An 18,011-nucleotide genomic window follows, 5' to 3' on the forward strand; every position below is an offset into this window, starting at 1 on the left:
TGCCCTACTTCTGTGACTGAAGATACAGTTTAAAGGAAACCTGAACTGGAAAGACTGTGGGAGGTGCTTTTGAAGAGTAGCCTTTGAATTTGCTAGTTGGTTGGTTTTGTCCATCTCTGTGTTCTTGAGAGGACAAAGCCCAGGGTTATCCTCGTTAGTATAGTGGTCAGTATCCCCGCCTGTCACGCGGGAGACCGGGGTTCAATTCCCCGACGGGGAGGCAGCTTTTGCTTCTTAAACTTTGTTTATCTCCATGTGTCTAGCCTAGGAATAACGTTTGTTCAGCCCTTTCACTAACATTTTCCAGCCCCCTTGCTGGTGGTGGAGACTCACAGTGCCATGGCCGGTTAGCTCAGTTGGTTAGAGCGTGGTGCTAATAACGCCAAGGTCGCGGGTTCGATCCCCGTACGGGCCACAGGTGTGCGCTTAGACTTTTCACTCTGCCTGTCTGGGCACTGTGAAAGCAGTCGTTGCTTCTGCACTGGAGATCACTGACCCTCTTTCCATCAGTTGACTCTGCTAAAGGCAGCGAGCCCTCTGTACACCCAGGACTGTTGTCATGGTTTCAAGGAGATGAAATCGCACTCCCCCCTCATTGGAAATGTCCTTTTACATGGCATGCAAAAACAGTTACCTACTTTGCATACAACTTTGCCAACTGCTTTTTCTTTCCCAGCAATACTGCTGCTCTCCTTTCAGCTGTATGGAAATACCGTTGCTTGTCTTTTGCGCCTAACACAAAATTGAAACACAATCTATTTCACAGAATAACCTCTACCCAAAAGCAAAACCAAACAAACCCTAGAGGCCACATTCAGGACAGAATGTGGCCTCGGTGACCGTTAGGAAAGGTAGTGAGCAAAAAGATCATTTCAGGATTTATGGAAACAAATCACTACTAGTTGTAATTGGCTACTGGATTCCAGCCTGGCTACATGGAAAGCACTACTGCCCTACTTCTGTGACTGAAGATACAGTTTAAAGGAAACCTGAACTGGAAAGACTGTGGGAGGTGCTTTTGAAGAGTAGCCTTTGAATTTGCTAGTTGGTTGGTTTTGTCCATCTCTGTGTTCTTGAGAGGACAAAGCCCAGGGGTATCCTCGTTAGTATAGTGGTCAGTATCCCCGCCTGTCACGCGGGAGACCGGGGTTCAATTCCCCGACGGGGAGGCAGCTTTTGCTTCTTAAACTTTGTTTATCTCCATGTGTCTAGCCTAGGAATAACGTTTGTTCAGCCCTTTCACTAACATTTTCCAGCCCCCTTGCTGGTGGTGGAGACTCACAGTGCCATGGCCGGTTAGCTCAGTTGGTTAGAGCGTGGTGCTAATAACGCCAAGGTCGCGGGTTCGATCCCCGTACGGGCCACAGGTGTGCGCTTAGACTTTTCACTCTGCCTGTCTGGGCACTGTGAAAGCAGTCGTTGCTTCTGCACTGGAGATCACTGACCCTCTTTCCATCAGTTGACTCTGCTAAAGGCAGCGAGCCCTCTGTACACCCAGGACGGTTGTCATGGTTTCAAGGAGATGAAATCACACTCCCCCCTTATTGGAAATGTCCTTTTACATGGCATGCAAAAACAGTTACCTACTTTGCATACAACTTTGCCAACTGCTTTTTCTTTCCCAGCAATACTGCTGCTCTCCTTTCAGCTGTATGGAAATACCGTTGCTTGTCTTTTGCACCTAACACAAAATTGAAACACAATCTATTTCACAGAATAACCTCTACCCAAAAGCAAAACCAAACAAACCCTAGAGGCCACATTCAGGACAGAATGTGGCCTCGGTGACCGTTAGGAAAGGTAGTGAGCAAAAAGATCATTTCAGGATTTATGGAAACAAATCACTACTAGTTGTAATTGGCTACTGGATTCCAGCCTGGCTACATGGAAAGCACTACTGCCCTACTTCTGTGACTGAAGATACAGTTTAAAGGAAACCTGAACTGGAAAGACTGTGGGAGGTGCTTTTGAAGAGTAGCCTTTGAATTTGCTAGTTGGTTGGTTTTGTCCATCTCTGTGTTCTTGAGATGACAAAGCCCAGGGGTATCCTCGTTAGTATAGTGGTCAGTATCCCCGCCTGTCACGCGGGAGACCGGGGTTCAATTCCCCGACGGGGAGGCAGCTTTTGCTTCTTAAACTTTGTTTATCTCCATGTGTCTAGCCTAGGAATAACGTTTGTTCAGCCCTTTCACTAACATTTTCCAGCCCCCTTGCTGGTGGTGGAGACTCACAGTGCCATGGCCGGTTAGCTCAGTTGGTTAGAGCGTGGTGCTAATAATGCCAAGGTTGCGGGTTCGATCCCCGTACGGGCCAAAGGTGTGCGCTTAGACTTTTCACTCTGCCTGTCTGGGCACTGTGAAAGCAGTCGTTGCTTCTGCACTGGAGATCACTGACCCTCTTTCCATCAGTTGACTCTGCTAAAGGCAGCGAGCCCTCTGTACACCCAGGACGGTTGTCATGGTTTCAAGGAGATGAAATCACACTCCCCCCTCATTGGAAATGTCCTTTTACATGGCATGCAAAAACAGTTACCTACTTTGCATACAACTTTGCCAACTGCTTTTTCTTTCCCAGCAATACTGCTGCTCTCCTTTCAGCTGTATGGAAATACCGTTGCTTGTCTTTTGCACCTAACACAAAATTGAAACACAATCTATTTCACAGAATAACCTCTACCCAAAAGCAAAACCAAACAAACCCTAGAGGCCACATTCAGGACAGAATGTGGCCTCGGTGACCGTTAGGAAAGGTAGTGAGCAAAAAGATCATTTCAGGATTTATGGAAACAAATCACTACTAGTTGTAATTGGCTACTGGATTCCAGCCTGGCTACATGGAAAGCACTACTGCCCTACTTCTGTGACTGAAGATACAGTTTAAAGGAAACCTGAACTGGAAAGACTGTGGGAGGTGCTTTTGAAGAGTAGCCTTTGAATTTGCTAGTTGGTTGGTTTTGTCCATCTCTGTGTTCTTGAGAGGACAAAGCCCAGGGTTATCCTCGTTAGTATAGTGGTCAGTATCCCCGCCTGTCACGCGGGAGACCGGGGTTCAATTCCCCGACGGGGAGGCAGCTTTTGCTTCTTAAACTTTGTTTATCTCCATGTGTCTAGCCTAGGAATAACGTTTGTTCAGCCCTTTCACTAACATTTTCCAGCCCCCTTGCTGGTGGTGGAGACTCACAGTGCCATGGCCGGTTACTCAGTTGGTTAGAGCGTGGTGCTAATAATGCCAAGGTCGCGGGTTTGATCCCCGTATGGGCCACAGGTGTGCGCTTAGACTTTTCACTCTGCCTGTCTGGGCACTGTGAAAGCAGTCGTTGCTTCTGCACTGGAGATCACTGACCCTCTTTCCATCAGTTGACTCTGCTAAAGGCAGCGAGCCCTCTGTACACCCAGGACTGTTGTCATGGTTTCAAGGAGATGAAATCGCACTCCCCCCTCATTGGAAATGTCCTTTTACATGGCATGCAAAAACAGTTACCTACTTTGCATACAACTTTGCCAACTGCTTTTTCTTTCCCAGCAATACTGCTGCTCTCCTTTCAGCTGTATGGAAATACCGTTGCTTGTCTTTTGCACCTAACACAAAATTGAAACACAATCTATTTCACAGAATAACCTCTACCCAAAAGCAAAACCAAACAAACCCTAGAGGCCACATTCAGGACAGAATGTGGCCTCGGTGACTGTTAGGAAAGGTAGTGAGCAAAAAGATCATTTCAGGATTTATGGAAACAAATCACTACTAGTTGTAATTGGCTACTGGATTCCAGCCTGGCTACATGGAAAGCACTACTGCCCTACTTCTGTGACTGAAGATACAGTTTAAAGGAAACCTGAACTGGAAAGACTGTGGGAGGTGCTTTTGAAGAGTAGCCTTTGAATTTGCTAGTTGGTTGGTTTTGTCCATCTCTGTGTTCTTGAGAGGACAAAGCCCAGGGTTATCCTCGTTAGTATAGTGGTCAGTATCCCCGCCTGTCACGCGGGAGACCGGGGTTCAATTCCCCGACGGGGAGGCAGCTTTTGCTTCTTAAACTTTGTTTATCTCCATGTGTCTAGCCTAGGAATAACATTTGTTCAGCCCTTTCACTAACATTTTCCAGCCCCCTTGCTGGTGGTGGAGACTCACAGTGCCATGGCCGGTTAGCTCAGTTGGTTAGAGCGTGGTGCTAATAACGCCAAGGTCGTGGGTTCGATCCCCGTACGGGCCACAGGTGTGCGCTTAGACTTTTCACTCTGCCTGTCTGGGCACTGTGAAAGCAGTCGTTGCTTCTGCACTGGAGATCACTGACCCTCTTTCCATCAGTTGACTCTGCTAAAGGCAGCGAGCCCTCTGTACACCCAGGACTGTTGTCATGGTTTCAAGGAGATGAAATCGCACTCCCCCCTCATTGGAAATGTCCTTTTACATGGCATGCAAAAACAGTTACCTACTTTGCATACAACTTTGCCAACTGCTTTTTCTTTCCCAGCAATACTGCTGCTCTCCTTTCAGCTGTATGGAAATACCGTTGCTTGTCTTTTGCGCCTAACACAAAATTGAAACACAATCTATTTCACAGAATAACCTCTACCCAAAAGCAAAACCAAACAAACCCTAGAGGCCACATTCAGGACAGAATGTGGCCTCGGTGACCGTTAGGAAAGGTAGTGAGCAAAAAGATCATTTCAGGATTTATGGAAACAAATCACTACTAGTTGTAATTGGCTACTGGATTCCAGCCTGGCTACATGGAAAGCACTACTGCCCTACTTCTGTGACTGAAGATACAGTTTAAAGGAAACCTGAACTGGAAAGACTGTGGGAGGTGCTTTTGAAGAGTAGCCTTTGAATTTGCTAGTTGGTTGGATTTGTCCATCTCGGTGTTCTTGAGAGGACAAAGCCCAGGGGTATCCTCGTTAGTATAGTGGTCAGTATCCCCGCCTGTCACGCGGGAGACCGGGGTTCAATTCCCCGACGGGGAGGCAGCTTTTGCTTCTTAAACTTTGTTTATCTCCATGTGTCTAGCCTAGGAATAACGTTTGTTCAGCCCTTTCACTAACATTTTCCAGCCCCCTTGCTGGTGGTGGAGACTCACAGTGCCATGGCCGGTTAGCTCAGTTGGTTAGAGCGTGGTGCTAATAACGCCAAGGTCGCGGGTTCGATCCCCGTACGGGCCACAGGTGTGCGCTTAGACTTTTCACTCTGCCTGTCTGGGCACTGTGAAAGCAGTCATTGCTTCTGCACTGGAGATCACTGGCCCTCTTTCCATCAGTTGACTCTGCTAAAGGCAGCGAGCCCTCTGTACACCCAGGACTGTTGTCATGGTTTCAAGGAGATGAAATCGCACTCCCCCCTCATTGGAAATGTCCTTTTACATGGCATGCAAAAACAGTTACCTACTTTGCATACAACTTTGCCAACTGCTTTTTCTTTCCCAGCAATACTGCTGCTCTCCTTTCAGCTGTATGGAAATACCGTTGCTTGTCTTTTGCACCTAACACAAAATTGAAACACAATCTATTTCACAGAATAACCTCTACCCAAAAGCAAAACCAAACAAACCCTAGAGGCCACATTCAGGACAGAATGTGGCCTCGGTGACCGTTAGGAAAGGTAGTGAGCAAAAAGATCATTTCAGGATTTATGGAAACAAATCACTACTAGTTGTAATTGGCTACTGGATTCCAGCCTGGCTACATGGAAAGCACTACTGCCCTACTTCTGTGACTGAAGATACAGTTTAAAGGAAACCTGAACTGGAAAGACTGTGGGAGGTGCTTTTGAAGAGTAGCCTTTGAATTTGCTAGTTGGTTGGTTTTGTCCATCTCTGTGTTCTTGAGAGGACAAAGCCCAGGGGTATCCTCGTTAGTATAGTGGTCAGTATCCCCGCCTGTCACGCGGGAGACCGGGGTTCAATTCCCCGACGGGGAGGCAGCTTTTGCTTCTTAAACTTTGTTTATCTCCATGTGTCTAGCCTAGGAATAACGTTTGTTCAGCCCTTTCACTAACATTTTCCAGCCCCCTTGCTGGTGGTGGAGACTCACAGTGCCATGGCCGGTTAGCTCAGTTGGTTAGAGCGTGGTGCTAATAACGCCAAGGTCGCGGGTTCGATCCCCGTACGGGCCACAGGTGTGCGCTTAGACTTTTCACTCTGCCTGTCTGGGCACTGTGAAAGCAGTCGTTGCTTCTGCACTGGAGATCACTGACCCTCTTTCCATCAGTTGACTCTGCTAAAGGCAGCGAGCCCTCTGTACACCCAGGACTGTTGTCATGGTTTCAAGGAGATGAAATCGCACTCCCCCCTCATTGGAAATGTCCTTTTACATGGCATGCAAAAACAGTTACCTACTTTGCATACAACTTTGCCAACTGCTTTTTCTTTCCCAGCAATACTGCTGCTCTCCTTTCAGCTGTATGGAAATACCGTTGCTTGTCTTTTGCGCCTAACACAAAATTGAAACACAATCTATTTCACAGAATAACCTCTACCCAAAAGCAAAACCAAACAAACCCTAGAGGCCACATTCAGGACAGAATGTGGCCTCGGTGACCGTTAGGAAAGGTAGTGAGCAAAAAGATCATTTCAGGATTTATGGAAACAAATCACTACTAGTTGTAATTGGCTACTGGATTCCAGCCTGGCTACATGGAAAGCACTACTGCCCTACTTCTGTGACTGAAGATACAGTTTAAAGGAAACCTGAACTGGAAAGACTGTGGGAGGTGCTTTTGAAGAGTAGCCTTTGAATTTGCTAGTTGGTTGGTTTTGTCCATCTCTGTGTTCTTGAGAGGACAAAGCCCAGGGGTATCCTCGTTAGTATAGTGGTCAGTATCCCCGCCTGTCACGCGGGAGACCGGGGTTCAATTCCCCGACGGGGAGGCAGCTTTTGCTTCTTAAACTTTGTTTATCTCCATGTGTCTAGCCTAGGAATAACGTTTGTTCAGCCCTTTCACTAACATTTTCCAGCCCCCTTGCTGGTGGTGGAGACTCACAGTGCCATGGCCGGTTAGCTCAGTTGGTTAGAGCGTGGTGCTAATAACGCCAAGGTCGCGGGTTCGATCCCCGTACGGGCCACAGGTGTGCGCTTAGACTTTTCACTCTGCCTGTCTGGGCACTGTGAAAGCAGTCATTGCTTCTGCACTGGAGATCACTGGCCCTCTTTCCATCAGTTGACTCTGCTAAAGGCAGCGAGCCCTCTGTACACCCAGGACTGTTGTCATGGTTTCAAGGAGATGAAATCGCACTCCCCCCTCATTGGAAATGTCCTTTTACATGGCATGCAAAAACAGTTACCTACTTTGCATACAACTTTGCCAACTGCTTTTTCTTTCCCAGCAATACTGCTGCTCTCCTTTCAGCTGTATGGAAATACCGTTGCTTGTCTTTTGCACCTAACACAAAATTGAAACACAATCTATTTCACAGAATAACCTCTACCCAAAAGCAAAACCAAACAAACCCTAGAGGCCACATTCAGGACAGAATGTGGCCTCGGTGACCGTTAGGAAAGGTAGTGAGCAAAAAGATCATTTCAGGATTTATGGAAACAAATCACTACTAGTTGTAATTGGCTACTGGATTCCAGCCTGGCTACATGGAAAGCACTACTGCCCTACTTCTGTGACTGAAGATACAGTTTAAAGGAAACCTGAACTGGAAAGACTGTGGGAGGTGCTTTTGAAGAGTAGCCTTTGAATTTGCTAGTTGGTTGGTTTTGTCCATCTCTGTGTTCTTGAGAGGACAAAGCCCAGGGGTAGCCTCGTTAGTATAGTGGTCAGTATCCCCGCCTGTCACGCGGGAGACCGGGGTTCAATTCCCCGACGGGGAGGCAGCTTTTGCTTCTTAAACTTTGTTTATCTCCATGTGTCTAGCCTAGGAATAACGTTTGTTCAGCCCTTTCACTAACATTTTCCAGCCCCCTTGCTAGTGGTGGAGACTCACAGTGCCATGGCCGGTTAGCTCAGTTGGTTAGAGCGTGGTGCTAATAACGCCAAGGTCGCGGGTTCGATCCCCGTACGGGCCACAGGTGTGCGCTTAGACTTTTCACTCTGCCTGTCTGGGCACTGTGAAAGCAGTCGTTGCTTCTGCACTGGAGATCACTGACCCTCTTTCCATCAGTTGACTCTGCTAAAGGCAGCGAGCCCTCTGTACACCCAGGACTGTTGTCATGGTTTCAAGGAGATGAAATCGCACTCCCCCCTCATTGGAAATGTCCTTTTACATGGCATGCAAAAACAGTTACCTACTTTGCATACAACTTTGCCAACTGCTTTTTCTTTCCCAGCAATACTGCTGCTCTCCTTTCAGCTGTATGGAAATACCGTTGCTTGTCTTTTGCGCCTAACACAAAATTGAAACACAATCTATTTCACAGAATAACCTCTACCCAAAAGCAAAACCAAACAAACCCTAGAGGCCACATTCAGGACAGAATGTGGCCTCGGTGACCGTTAGGAAAGGTAGTGAGCAAAAAGATCATTTCAGGATTTATGGAAACAAATCACTACTAGTTGTAATTGGCTACTGGATTCCAGCCTGGCTACATGGAAAGCACTACTGCCCTACTTCTGTGACTGAAGATACAGTTTAAAGGAAACCTGAACTGGAAAGACTGTGGGAGGTGCTTTTGAAGAGTAGCCTTTGAATTTGCTAGTTGGTTGGTTTTGTCCATCTCTGTGTTCTTGAGAGGACAAAGCCCAGGGGTATCCTCGTTAGTATAGTGGTCAGTATCCCCGCCTGTCACGCGGGAGACCGGGGTTCAATTCCCCGACGGGGAGGCAGCTTTTGCTTCTTAAACTTTGTTTATCTCCATGTGTCTAGCCTAGGAATAACGTTTGTTCAGCCCTTTCACTAACATTTTCCAGCCCCCTTGCTGGTGGTGGAGACTCACAGTGCCATGGCCGGTTAGCTCAGTTGGTTAGAGCGTGGTGCTAATAACGCCAAGGTCGTGGGTTCGATCCCCGTACGGGCCACAGGTGTGCGCTTAGACTTTTCACTCTGCCTGTCTGGGCACTGTGAAAGCAGTCGTTGCTTCTGCACTGGAGATCACTGACCCTCTTTCCATCAGTTGACTCTGCTAAAGGCAGCGAGCCCTCTGTACACCCAGGACTGTTGTCATGGTTTCAAGGAGATGAAATCGCACTCCCCCCTCATTGGAAATGTCCTTTTACATGGCATGCAAAAACAGTTACCTACTTTGCATACAACTTTGCCAACTGCTTTTTCTTTCCCAGCAATACTGCTGCTCTCCTTTCAGCTGTATGGAAATACCGTTGCTTGTCTTTTGCGCCTAACACAAAATTGAAACACAATCTATTTCACAGAATAACCTCTACCCAAAAGCAAAACCAAACAAACCCTAGAGGCCACATTCAGGACAGAATGTGGCCTCGGTGACCGTTAGGAAAGGTAGTGAGCAAAAAGATCATTTCAGGATTTATGGAAACAAATCACTACTAGTTGTAATTGGCTACTGGATTCCAGCCTGGCTACATGGAAAGCACTACTGCCCTACTTCTGTGACTGAAGATACAGTTTAAAGGAAACCTGAACTGGAAAGACTGTGGGAGGTGCTTTTGAAGAGTAGCCTTTGAATTTGCTAGTTGGTTGGTTTTGTCCATCTCTGTGTTCTTGAGAGGACAAAGCCCAGGGGTATCCTCGTTAGTATAGTGGTCAGTATCCCCGCCTGTCACGCGGGAGACCGGGGTTCAATTCCCCGACGGGGAGGCAGCTTTTGCTTCTTAAACTTTGTTTATCTCCATGTGTCTAGCCTAGGAATAACGTTTGTTCAGCCCTTTCACTAACATTTTCCAGCCCCCTTGCTGGTGGTGGAGACTCACAGTGCCATGGCCGGTTAGCTCAGTTGGTTAGAGCGTGGTGCTAATAACGCCAAGGTTGCGGGTTCGATCCCCGTACGGGCCACAGGTGTGCGCTTAGACTTTTCACTCTGCCTGTCTGGGCACTGTGAAAGCAGTCATTGCTTCTGCACTGGAGATCACTGGCCCTCTTTCCATCAGTTGACTCTGCTAAAGGCAGCGAGCCCTCTGTACACCCAGGACTGTTGTCATGGTTTCAAGGAGATGAAATCGCACTCCCCCCTCATTGGAAATGTCCTTTTACATGGCATGCAAAAACAGTTACCTACTTTGCATACAACTTTGCCAACTGCTTTTTCTTTCCCAGCAATACTGCTGCTCTCCTTTCAGCTGTATGGAAATACCGTTGCTTGTCTTTTGCACCTAACACAAAATTGAAACACAATCTATTTCACAGAATAACCTCTACCCAAAAGCAAAACCAAACAAACCCTAGAGGCCACATTCAGGACAGAATGTGGCCTCGGTGACCGTTAGGAAAGGTAGTGAGCAAAAAGATCATTTCAGGATTTATGGAAACAAATCACTACTAGTTGTAATTGGCTACTGGATTCCAGCCTGGCTACATGGAAAGCACTACTGCCCTACTTCTGTGACTGAAGATACAGTTTAAAGGAAACCTGAACTGGAAAGACTGTGGGAGGTGCTTTTGAAGAGTAGCCTTTGAATTTGCTAGTTGGTTGGTTTTGTCCATCTCTGTGTTCTTGAGAGGACAAAGCCCAGGGGTATCCTCGTTAGTATAGTGGTCAGTATCCCCGCCTGTCACGCGGGAGACCGGGGTTCAATTCCCCGACGGGGAGGCAGCTTTTGCTTCTTAAACTTTGTTTATCTCCATGTGTCTAGCCTAGGAATAACGTTTGTTCAGCCCTTTCACTAACATTTTCCAGCCCCCTTGCTGGTGGTGGAGACTCACAGTGCCATGGCCGGTTAGCTCAGTTGGTTAGAGCGTGGTGCTAATAACGCCAAGGTCGCGGGTTCGATCCCCGTACGGGCCACAGGTGTGCGCTTAGACTTTTCACTCTGCCTGTCTGGGCACTGTGAAAGCAGTCATTGCTTCTGCACTGGAGATCACTGGCCCTCTTTCCATCAGTTGACTCTGCTAAAGGCAGCGAGCCCTCTGTACACCCAGGACTGTTGTCATGGTTTCAAGGAGATGAAATCGCACTCCCCCCTCATTGGAAATGTCCTTTTACATGGCATGCAAAAACAGTTACCTACTTTGCATACAACTTTGCCAACTGCTTTTTCTTTCCCAGCAATACTGCTGCTCTCCTTTCAGCTGTATGGAAATACCGTTGCTTGTCTTTTGCACCTAACACAAAATTGAAACACAATCTATTTCACAGAATAACCTCTACCCAAAAGCAAAACCAAACAAACCCTAGAGGCCACATTCAGGACAGAATGTGGCCTCGGTGACCGTTAGGAAAGGTAGTGAGCAAAAAGATTATTTCAGGATTTATGGAAACAAATCACTACTAGTTGTAATTGGCTACTGGATTCCAGCCTGGCTACATGGAAAGCACTACTGCCCTACTTCTGTGACTGAAGATACAGTTTAAAGGAAACCTGAACTGGAAAGACTGTGGGAGGTGCTTTTGAAGAGTAGCCTTTGAATTTGCTAGTTGGTTGGTTTTGTCCATCTCTGTGTTCTTGAGAGGACAAAGCCCAGGGGTAGCCTCGTTAGTATAGTGGTCAGTATCCCCGCCTGTCACGCGGGAGACCGGGGTTCAATTCCCCGACGGGGAGGCAGCTTTTGCTTCTTAAACTTTGTTTATCTCCATGTGTCTAGCCTAGGAATAACGTTTGTTCAGCCCTTTCACTAACATTTTCCAGCCCCCTTGCTAGTGGTGGAGACTCACAGTGCCATGGCCGGTTAGCTCAGTTGGTTAGAGCGTGGTGCTAATAACGCCAAGGTCGCGGGTTCGATCCCCGTACGGGCCACAGGTGTGCGCTTAGACTTTTCACTCTGCCTGTCTGGGCACTGTGAAAGCAGTCGTTGCTTCTGCACTGGAGATCACTGACCCTCTTTCCATCAGTTGACTCTGCTAAAGGCAGCGAGCCCTCTGTACACCCAGGACTGTTGTCATGGTTTCAAGGAGATGAAATCGCACTCCCCCCTCATTGGAAATGTCCTTTTACATGGCATGCAAAAACAGTTACCTACTTTGCATACAACTTTGCCAACTGCTTTTTCTTTCCCAGCAATACTGCTGCTCTCCTTTCAGCTGTATGGAAATACCGTTGCTTGTCTTTTGCGCCTAACACAAAATTGAAACACAATCTATTTCACAGAATAACCTCTACCCAAAAGCAAAACCAAACAAACCCTAGAGGCCACATTCAGGACAGAATGTGGCCTCGGTGACCGTTAGGAAAGGTAGTGAGCAAAAAGATCATTTCAGGATTTATGGAAACAAATCACTACTAGTTGTAATTGGCTACTGGATTCCAGCCTGGCTACATGGAAAGCACTACTGCCCTACTTCTGTGACTGAAGATACAGTTTAAAGGAAACCTGAACTGGAAAGACTGTGGGAGGTGCTTTTGAAGAGTAGCCTTTGAATTTGCTAGTTGGTTGGTTTTGTCCATCTCTGTGTTCTTGAGAGGACAAAGCCCAGGGGTATCCTCGTTAGTATAGTGGTCAGTATCCCCGCCTGTCACGCGGGAGACCGGGGTTCAATTCCCCGACGGGGAGGCAGCTTTTGCTTCTTAAACTTTGTTTATCTCCATGTGTCTAGCCTAGGAATAACGTTTGTTCAGCCCTTTCACTAACATTTTCCAGCCCCCTTGCTGGTGGTGGAGACTCACAGTGCCATGGCCGGTTAGCTCAGTTGGTTAGAGCGTGGTGCTAATAATGCCAAGGTCGTGGGTTCGATCCCCGTACGGGCCACAGGTGTGCGCTTAGACTTTTCACTCTGCCTGTCTGGGCACTGTGAAAGCAGTCGTTGCTTCTGCACTGGAGATCACTGACCCTCTTTCCATCAGTTGACTCTGCTAAAGGCAGCGAGCCCTCTGTACACCCAGGACTGTTGTCATGGTTTCAAGGAGATGAAATCGCACTCCCCCCTCATTGGAAATGTCCTTTTACATGGCATGCAAAAACAGTTACCTACTTTGCATACAACTTTGCCAACTGCTTTTTCTTTCCCAGCAATACTGCTGCTCTCCTTTCAGCTGTATGGAAATACCGTTGCTTGTCTTTTGCGCCTAACACAAAATTGAAACACAATCTATTTCACAGAATAACCTCTACCCAAAAGCAAAACCAAACAAACCCTAGAGGCCACATTCAGGACAGAATGTGGCCTCGGTGACCGTTAGGAAAGGTAGTGAGCAAAAAGATCATTTCAGGATTTATGGAAACAAATCACTACTAGTTGTAATTGGCTACTGGATTCCAGCCTGGCTACATGGAAAGCACTACTGCCCTACTTCTGTGACTGAAGATACAGTTTAAAGGAAACCTGAACTGGAAAGACTGTGGGAGGTGCTTTTGAAGAGTAGCCTTTGAATTTGCTAGTTGGTTGGTTTTGTCCATCTCTGTGTTCTTGAGAGGACAAAGCCCAGGGGTATCCTCGTTAGTATAGTGGTCAGTATCCCCGCCTGTCACGCGGGAGACCGGGGTTCAATTCCCCGACGGGGAGGCAGCTTTTGCTTCTTAAACTTTGTTTATCTCCATGTGTCTAGCCTAGGAATAACGTTTGTTCAGCCCTTTCACTAACATTTTCCAGCCCCCTTGCTGGTGGTGGAGACTCACAGTGCCATGGCCGGTTAGCTCAGTTGGTTAGAGCGTGGTGCTAATAACGCCAAGGTCGCGGGTTCGATCCCCGTACGGGCCACAGGTGTGCGCTTAGACTTTTCACTCTGCCTGTCTGGGCACTGTGAAAGCAGTCATTGCTTCTGCACTGGAGATCACTGGCCCTCTTTCCATCAGTTGACTCTGCTAAAGGCAGCGAGCCCTCTGTACACCCAGGACTGTTGTCATGGTTTCAAGGAGATGAAATCGCACTCCCCCCTCATTGGAAATGTCCTTTTACATGGCATGCAAAAACAGTTACCTACTTTGCATACAACTTTGCCAACTGCTTTTTCTTTCCCAGCAATACTGCTGCTCTCCTTTCAGCTGTATGGAAATACCGTTGCTTGTCTTTTGCACCTAACACAAAATTGAAACACAATCTATTTCACAGAATAACCTCTACCCAAAAGCAAAACCAAACAAACCCTAGAGGCCACATTCAGGACAGAATGTGGCCTCGGTGACCGTTAGGAAAGGTAGTGAGCAAAAAGATCATTTCAGGATTTATGGAAACAAATCACTACTAGTTGTAATTGGCTACTGGATTCCAGCCTGGCTACATGGAAAGCACTACTGCCCTACTTCTGTGACTGAAGATACAGTTTAAAGGAAACCTGAACTGGAAAGACTGTGGGAGGTGCTTTTGAAGAGTAGCCTTTGAATTTGCTAGTTGGTTGGTTTTGTCCATCTCTGTGTTCTTGAGAGGACAAAGCCCAGGGGTATCCTCGTTAGTATAGTGGTCAGTATCCCCGCCTGTCACGCGGGAGACCGGGGTTCAATTCCCCGACGGGGAGGCAGCTTTTGCTTCTTAAACTTTGTTTATCTCCATCTGTCTAGCCTAGGAATAACGTTTGTTCAGCCCTTTCACTAACATTTTCCAGCCCCCTTGCTGGTGGTGGAGACTCACAGTGCCATGGCCGGTTAGCTCAGTTGGTTAGAGCGTGGTGCTAATAACGCCAAGGTCGCGGGTTCGATCCCCGTACGGGCCACAGGTGTGTGCTTAGACTTTTCACTCTGCCTGTCTGGGCACTGTGAAAGCAGTCGTTGCTTCTGCACTGGAGATCACTGACCCTCTTTCCATCAGTTGACTCTGCTAAAGGCAGCGAGCCCTCTGTACACCCAGGACTGTTGTCATGGTTTCAAGGAGATGAAATCGCACTCCCCCCTCATTGGAAATGTCCTTTTACATGGCATGCAAAAACAGTTACCTACTTTGCATACAACTTTGCCAACTGCTTTTTCTTTCCCAGCAATACTGCTGCTCTCCTTTCAGCTGTATGGAAATACCGTTGCTTGTCTTTTGCGCCTAACACAAAATTGAAACACAATCTATTTCACAGAATAACCTCTACCCAAAAGCAAAACCAAACAAACCCTAGAGGCCACATTCAGGACAGAATGTGGCCTCGGTGACCGTTAGGAAAGGTAGTGAGCAAAAAGATCATTTCAGGATTTATGGAAACAAATCACTACTAGTTGTAATTGGCTACTGGATTCCAGCCTGGCTACATGGAAAGCACTACTGCCCTACTTCTGTGACTGAAGATACAGTTTAAAGGAAACCTGAACTGGAAAGACTGTGGGAGGTGCTTTTGAAGAGTAGCCTTTGAATTTGCTAGTTGGTTGGTTTTGTCCATCTCTGTGTTCTTGAGAGGACAAAGCCCAGGGTTATCCTCGTTAGTATAGTGGTCAGTATCCCCGCCTGTCACGCGGGAGACCGGGGTTCAATTCCCCGACGGGGAGGCAGCTTTTGCTTCTTAAACTTTGTTTATCTCCATGTGTCTAGCCTAGGAATAACGTTTGTTCAGCCCTTTCACTAACATTTTCCAGCCCCCTTGCTGGTGGTGGAGACTCACAGTGCCATGGCCGGTTACTCAGTTGGTTAGAGCGTGGTGCTAATAATGCCAAGGTCGCGGGTTTGATCCCCGTATGGGCCACAGGTGTGCGCTTAGACTTTTCACTCTGCCTGTCTGGGCACTGTGAAAGCAGTCGTTGCTTCTGCACTGGAGATCACTGACCCTCTTTCCATCAGTTGACTCTGCTAAAGGCAGCGAGCCCTCTGTACACCCAGGACTGTTGTCATGGTTTCAAGGAGATGAAATCGCACTCCCCCCTCATTGGAAATGTCCTTTTACATGGCATGCAAAAACAGTTACCTACTTTGCATACAACTTTGCCAACTGCTTTTTCTTTCCCAGCAATACTGCTGCTCTCCTTTCAGCTGTATGGAAATACCGTTGCTTGTCTTTTGCGCCTAACACAAAATTGAAACACAATCTATTTCACAGAATAACCTCTACCCAAAAGCAAAACCAAACAAACCCTAGAGGCCACATTCAGGACAGAATGTGGCCTCGGTGACCGTTAGGAAAGGTAGTGAGCAAAAAGATCATTTCAGGATTTATGGAAACAAATCACTACTAGTTGTAATTGGCTACTGGATTCCAGCCTGGCTACATGGAAAGCACTACTGCCCTACTTCTGTGACTGAAGATACAGTTTAAAGGAAACCTGAACTGGAAAGACTGTGGGAGGTGCTTTTGAAGAGTAGCCTTTGAATTTGCTAGTTGGTTGGTTTTGTCCATCTCTGTGTTCTTGAGAGGACAAAGCCCAGGGGTATCCTCGTTAGTATAGTGGTCAGTATCCCCGCCTGTCACGCGGGAGACCGGGGTTCAATTCCCCGACGGGGAGGCAGCTTTTGCTTCTTAAACTTTGTTTATCTCCATGTGTCTAGCCTAGGAATAACGTTTGTTCAGCCCTTTCACTAACATTTTCCAGCCCCCTTGCTGGTGGTGGAGACTCACAGTGCCATGGCCGGTTAGCTCAGTTGGTTAGAGCGTGGTGCTAATAACGCCAAGGTCGCGGGTTCGATCCCCGTACGGGCCACAGGTGTGCGCTTAGACTTTTCACTCTGCCTGTCTGGGCACTGTGAAAGCAGTCATTGCTTCTGCACTGGAGATCACTGGCCCTCTTTCCATCAGTTGACTCTGCTAAAGGCAGCGAGCCCTCTGTACACCCAGGACTGTTGTCATGGTTTCAAGGAGATGAAATCGCACTCCCCCCTCATTGGAAATGTCCTTTTACATGGCATGCAAAAACAGTTACCTACTTTGCATACAACTTTGCCAACTGCTTTTTCTTTCCCAGCAATACTGCTGCTCTCCTTTCAGCTGTATGGAAATACCGTTGCTTGTCTTTTGCACCTAACACAAAATTGAAACACAATCTATTTCACAGAATAACCTCTACCCAAAAGCAAAACCAAACAAACCCTAGAGGCCACATTCAGGACAGAATGTGGCCTCGGTGACCGTTAGGAAAGGTAGTGAGCAAAAAGATCATTTCAGGATTTATGGAAACAAATCACTACTAGTTGTAATTGGCTACTGGATTCCAGCCTGGCTACATGGAAAGCACTACTGCCCTACTTCTGTGACTGAAGATACAGTTTAAAGGAAACCTGAACTGGAAAGACTGTGGGAGGTGCTTTTGAAGAGTAGCCTTTGAATTTGCTAGTTGGTTGGTTTTGTCCATCTCTGTGTTCTTGAGAGGACAAAGCCCAGGGGTATCCTCGTTAGTATAGTGGTCAGTATCCCCGCCTGTCACGCGGGAGACCGGGGTTCAATTCCCCGACGGGGAGGCAGCTTTTGCTTCTTAAACTTTGTTTATCTCCATGTGTCTAGCCTAGGAATAACGTTTGTTCAGCCCTTTCACTAACATTTTCCAGCCCCCTTGCTGGTGGTGGAGACTCACAGTGCCATGGCCGGTTAGCTCAGTTGGTTAGAGCGTGGTGCTAATAACGCCAAGGTCGCGGGTTCGATCCCCGTACGGGCCACAGGTGTGCGCTTAGACTTTTCACTCTGCCTGTCTGGGCACTGTGAAAGCAGTCGTTGCTTCTGCACTGGAGATCACTGACCCTCTTTCCATCAGTTGACTCTGCTAAAGGCAGCGAGCCCTCTGTACACCCAGGACTGTTGTCATGGTTTCAAGGAGATGAAATCGCACTCCCCCCTCATTGGAAATGTCCTTTTACATGGCATGCAAAAACAGTTACCTACTTTGCATACAACTTTGCCAACTGCTTTTTCTTTCCCAGCAATACTGCTGCTCTCCTTTCAGCTGTATGGAAATACCGTTGCTTGTCTTTTGCGCCTAACACAAAATTGAAACACAATCTATTTCACAGAATAACCTCTACCCAAAAGCAAAACCAAACAAACCCTAGAGGCCACATTCAGGACAGAATGTGGCCTCGGTGACCGTTAGGAAAGGTAGTGAGCAAAAAGATCATTTCAGGATTTATGGAAACAAATCACTACTAGTTGTAATTGGCTACTGGATTCCAGCCTGG

The 18,011-nt window shown here is 47.3% G+C and overlaps 36 non-coding genes across 36 annotated transcripts; all 36 read left to right on the forward strand.

Moving 5' to 3' along the window:
* Positions 1 to 148: 148 nt before the first annotated feature.
* TRNAD-GUC (transfer RNA aspartic acid (anticodon GUC)) lies at positions 149 to 220 on the forward strand. Its single transcript has one exon. It is a non-coding gene; the product is annotated as a tRNA-Asp (tRNA).
* A 121-nt stretch (positions 221 to 341) lies between these two features.
* On the forward strand, positions 342 to 415 carry TRNAI-AAU (transfer RNA isoleucine (anticodon AAU)). Its single transcript has one exon. It is a non-coding gene; the product is annotated as a tRNA-Ile (tRNA).
* Positions 416 to 1,097: 682 nt separating this feature from the next.
* On the forward strand, positions 1,098 to 1,169 carry TRNAD-GUC (transfer RNA aspartic acid (anticodon GUC)). The gene has a single exon. It is a non-coding gene; the product is annotated as a tRNA-Asp (tRNA).
* A 121-nt stretch (positions 1,170 to 1,290) lies between these two features.
* TRNAI-AAU (transfer RNA isoleucine (anticodon AAU)) lies at positions 1,291 to 1,364 on the forward strand. The gene has a single exon. It is a non-coding gene; the product is annotated as a tRNA-Ile (tRNA).
* Positions 1,365 to 2,046: 682 nt separating this feature from the next.
* Positions 2,047 to 2,118, forward strand: TRNAD-GUC (transfer RNA aspartic acid (anticodon GUC)). The gene has a single exon. It is a non-coding gene; the product is annotated as a tRNA-Asp (tRNA).
* A 121-nt stretch (positions 2,119 to 2,239) lies between these two features.
* TRNAI-AAU (transfer RNA isoleucine (anticodon AAU)) lies at positions 2,240 to 2,313 on the forward strand. The gene has a single exon. It is a non-coding gene; the product is annotated as a tRNA-Ile (tRNA).
* Positions 2,314 to 2,995: 682 nt separating this feature from the next.
* Positions 2,996 to 3,067, forward strand: TRNAD-GUC (transfer RNA aspartic acid (anticodon GUC)). Its single transcript has one exon. It is a non-coding gene; the product is annotated as a tRNA-Asp (tRNA).
* Positions 3,068 to 3,943: 876 nt separating this feature from the next.
* Positions 3,944 to 4,015, forward strand: TRNAD-GUC (transfer RNA aspartic acid (anticodon GUC)). The gene has a single exon. It is a non-coding gene; the product is annotated as a tRNA-Asp (tRNA).
* Positions 4,016 to 4,136: 121 nt separating this feature from the next.
* On the forward strand, positions 4,137 to 4,210 carry TRNAI-AAU (transfer RNA isoleucine (anticodon AAU)). The gene has a single exon. It is a non-coding gene; the product is annotated as a tRNA-Ile (tRNA).
* Positions 4,211 to 4,892: 682 nt separating this feature from the next.
* On the forward strand, positions 4,893 to 4,964 carry TRNAD-GUC (transfer RNA aspartic acid (anticodon GUC)). The gene has a single exon. It is a non-coding gene; the product is annotated as a tRNA-Asp (tRNA).
* A 121-nt stretch (positions 4,965 to 5,085) lies between these two features.
* TRNAI-AAU (transfer RNA isoleucine (anticodon AAU)) lies at positions 5,086 to 5,159 on the forward strand. The gene has a single exon. It is a non-coding gene; the product is annotated as a tRNA-Ile (tRNA).
* Positions 5,160 to 5,841: 682 nt separating this feature from the next.
* Positions 5,842 to 5,913, forward strand: TRNAD-GUC (transfer RNA aspartic acid (anticodon GUC)). Its single transcript has one exon. It is a non-coding gene; the product is annotated as a tRNA-Asp (tRNA).
* Positions 5,914 to 6,034: 121 nt separating this feature from the next.
* Positions 6,035 to 6,108, forward strand: TRNAI-AAU (transfer RNA isoleucine (anticodon AAU)). The gene has a single exon. It is a non-coding gene; the product is annotated as a tRNA-Ile (tRNA).
* A 682-nt stretch (positions 6,109 to 6,790) lies between these two features.
* Positions 6,791 to 6,862, forward strand: TRNAD-GUC (transfer RNA aspartic acid (anticodon GUC)). The gene has a single exon. It is a non-coding gene; the product is annotated as a tRNA-Asp (tRNA).
* A 121-nt stretch (positions 6,863 to 6,983) lies between these two features.
* Positions 6,984 to 7,057, forward strand: TRNAI-AAU (transfer RNA isoleucine (anticodon AAU)). Its single transcript has one exon. It is a non-coding gene; the product is annotated as a tRNA-Ile (tRNA).
* A 682-nt stretch (positions 7,058 to 7,739) lies between these two features.
* On the forward strand, positions 7,740 to 7,814 carry TRNAD-GUC (transfer RNA aspartic acid (anticodon GUC)). Its single transcript has one exon. It is a non-coding gene; the product is annotated as a tRNA-Asp (tRNA).
* Positions 7,815 to 7,932: 118 nt separating this feature from the next.
* On the forward strand, positions 7,933 to 8,006 carry TRNAI-AAU (transfer RNA isoleucine (anticodon AAU)). Its single transcript has one exon. It is a non-coding gene; the product is annotated as a tRNA-Ile (tRNA).
* A 682-nt stretch (positions 8,007 to 8,688) lies between these two features.
* On the forward strand, positions 8,689 to 8,760 carry TRNAD-GUC (transfer RNA aspartic acid (anticodon GUC)). Its single transcript has one exon. It is a non-coding gene; the product is annotated as a tRNA-Asp (tRNA).
* Positions 8,761 to 8,881: 121 nt separating this feature from the next.
* TRNAI-AAU (transfer RNA isoleucine (anticodon AAU)) lies at positions 8,882 to 8,955 on the forward strand. The gene has a single exon. It is a non-coding gene; the product is annotated as a tRNA-Ile (tRNA).
* A 682-nt stretch (positions 8,956 to 9,637) lies between these two features.
* On the forward strand, positions 9,638 to 9,709 carry TRNAD-GUC (transfer RNA aspartic acid (anticodon GUC)). The gene has a single exon. It is a non-coding gene; the product is annotated as a tRNA-Asp (tRNA).
* A 121-nt stretch (positions 9,710 to 9,830) lies between these two features.
* On the forward strand, positions 9,831 to 9,904 carry TRNAI-AAU (transfer RNA isoleucine (anticodon AAU)). The gene has a single exon. It is a non-coding gene; the product is annotated as a tRNA-Ile (tRNA).
* Positions 9,905 to 10,586: 682 nt separating this feature from the next.
* On the forward strand, positions 10,587 to 10,658 carry TRNAD-GUC (transfer RNA aspartic acid (anticodon GUC)). The gene has a single exon. It is a non-coding gene; the product is annotated as a tRNA-Asp (tRNA).
* A 121-nt stretch (positions 10,659 to 10,779) lies between these two features.
* Positions 10,780 to 10,853, forward strand: TRNAI-AAU (transfer RNA isoleucine (anticodon AAU)). Its single transcript has one exon. It is a non-coding gene; the product is annotated as a tRNA-Ile (tRNA).
* A 682-nt stretch (positions 10,854 to 11,535) lies between these two features.
* Positions 11,536 to 11,610, forward strand: TRNAD-GUC (transfer RNA aspartic acid (anticodon GUC)). The gene has a single exon. It is a non-coding gene; the product is annotated as a tRNA-Asp (tRNA).
* Positions 11,611 to 11,728: 118 nt separating this feature from the next.
* TRNAI-AAU (transfer RNA isoleucine (anticodon AAU)) lies at positions 11,729 to 11,802 on the forward strand. The gene has a single exon. It is a non-coding gene; the product is annotated as a tRNA-Ile (tRNA).
* A 682-nt stretch (positions 11,803 to 12,484) lies between these two features.
* Positions 12,485 to 12,556, forward strand: TRNAD-GUC (transfer RNA aspartic acid (anticodon GUC)). The gene has a single exon. It is a non-coding gene; the product is annotated as a tRNA-Asp (tRNA).
* Positions 12,557 to 12,677: 121 nt separating this feature from the next.
* Positions 12,678 to 12,751, forward strand: TRNAI-AAU (transfer RNA isoleucine (anticodon AAU)). The gene has a single exon. It is a non-coding gene; the product is annotated as a tRNA-Ile (tRNA).
* A 682-nt stretch (positions 12,752 to 13,433) lies between these two features.
* TRNAD-GUC (transfer RNA aspartic acid (anticodon GUC)) lies at positions 13,434 to 13,505 on the forward strand. The gene has a single exon. It is a non-coding gene; the product is annotated as a tRNA-Asp (tRNA).
* Positions 13,506 to 13,626: 121 nt separating this feature from the next.
* TRNAI-AAU (transfer RNA isoleucine (anticodon AAU)) lies at positions 13,627 to 13,700 on the forward strand. The gene has a single exon. It is a non-coding gene; the product is annotated as a tRNA-Ile (tRNA).
* Positions 13,701 to 14,382: 682 nt separating this feature from the next.
* TRNAD-GUC (transfer RNA aspartic acid (anticodon GUC)) lies at positions 14,383 to 14,454 on the forward strand. Its single transcript has one exon. It is a non-coding gene; the product is annotated as a tRNA-Asp (tRNA).
* A 121-nt stretch (positions 14,455 to 14,575) lies between these two features.
* TRNAI-AAU (transfer RNA isoleucine (anticodon AAU)) lies at positions 14,576 to 14,649 on the forward strand. Its single transcript has one exon. It is a non-coding gene; the product is annotated as a tRNA-Ile (tRNA).
* A 682-nt stretch (positions 14,650 to 15,331) lies between these two features.
* TRNAD-GUC (transfer RNA aspartic acid (anticodon GUC)) lies at positions 15,332 to 15,403 on the forward strand. Its single transcript has one exon. It is a non-coding gene; the product is annotated as a tRNA-Asp (tRNA).
* Positions 15,404 to 16,279: 876 nt separating this feature from the next.
* Positions 16,280 to 16,351, forward strand: TRNAD-GUC (transfer RNA aspartic acid (anticodon GUC)). The gene has a single exon. It is a non-coding gene; the product is annotated as a tRNA-Asp (tRNA).
* Positions 16,352 to 16,472: 121 nt separating this feature from the next.
* On the forward strand, positions 16,473 to 16,546 carry TRNAI-AAU (transfer RNA isoleucine (anticodon AAU)). The gene has a single exon. It is a non-coding gene; the product is annotated as a tRNA-Ile (tRNA).
* Positions 16,547 to 17,228: 682 nt separating this feature from the next.
* Positions 17,229 to 17,300, forward strand: TRNAD-GUC (transfer RNA aspartic acid (anticodon GUC)). Its single transcript has one exon. It is a non-coding gene; the product is annotated as a tRNA-Asp (tRNA).
* A 121-nt stretch (positions 17,301 to 17,421) lies between these two features.
* On the forward strand, positions 17,422 to 17,495 carry TRNAI-AAU (transfer RNA isoleucine (anticodon AAU)). The gene has a single exon. It is a non-coding gene; the product is annotated as a tRNA-Ile (tRNA).
* The last annotated feature ends 516 nt before the right edge of the window (positions 17,496 to 18,011 follow it).

The sequence above is a fragment of the Hyperolius riggenbachi genome, chromosome 2, assembly GCF_040937935.1.
Source record: "Hyperolius riggenbachi isolate aHypRig1 chromosome 2, aHypRig1.pri, whole genome shotgun sequence".
Lineage (NCBI taxonomy): Eukaryota > Metazoa > Chordata > Amphibia > Anura > Hyperoliidae > Hyperolius > Hyperolius riggenbachi.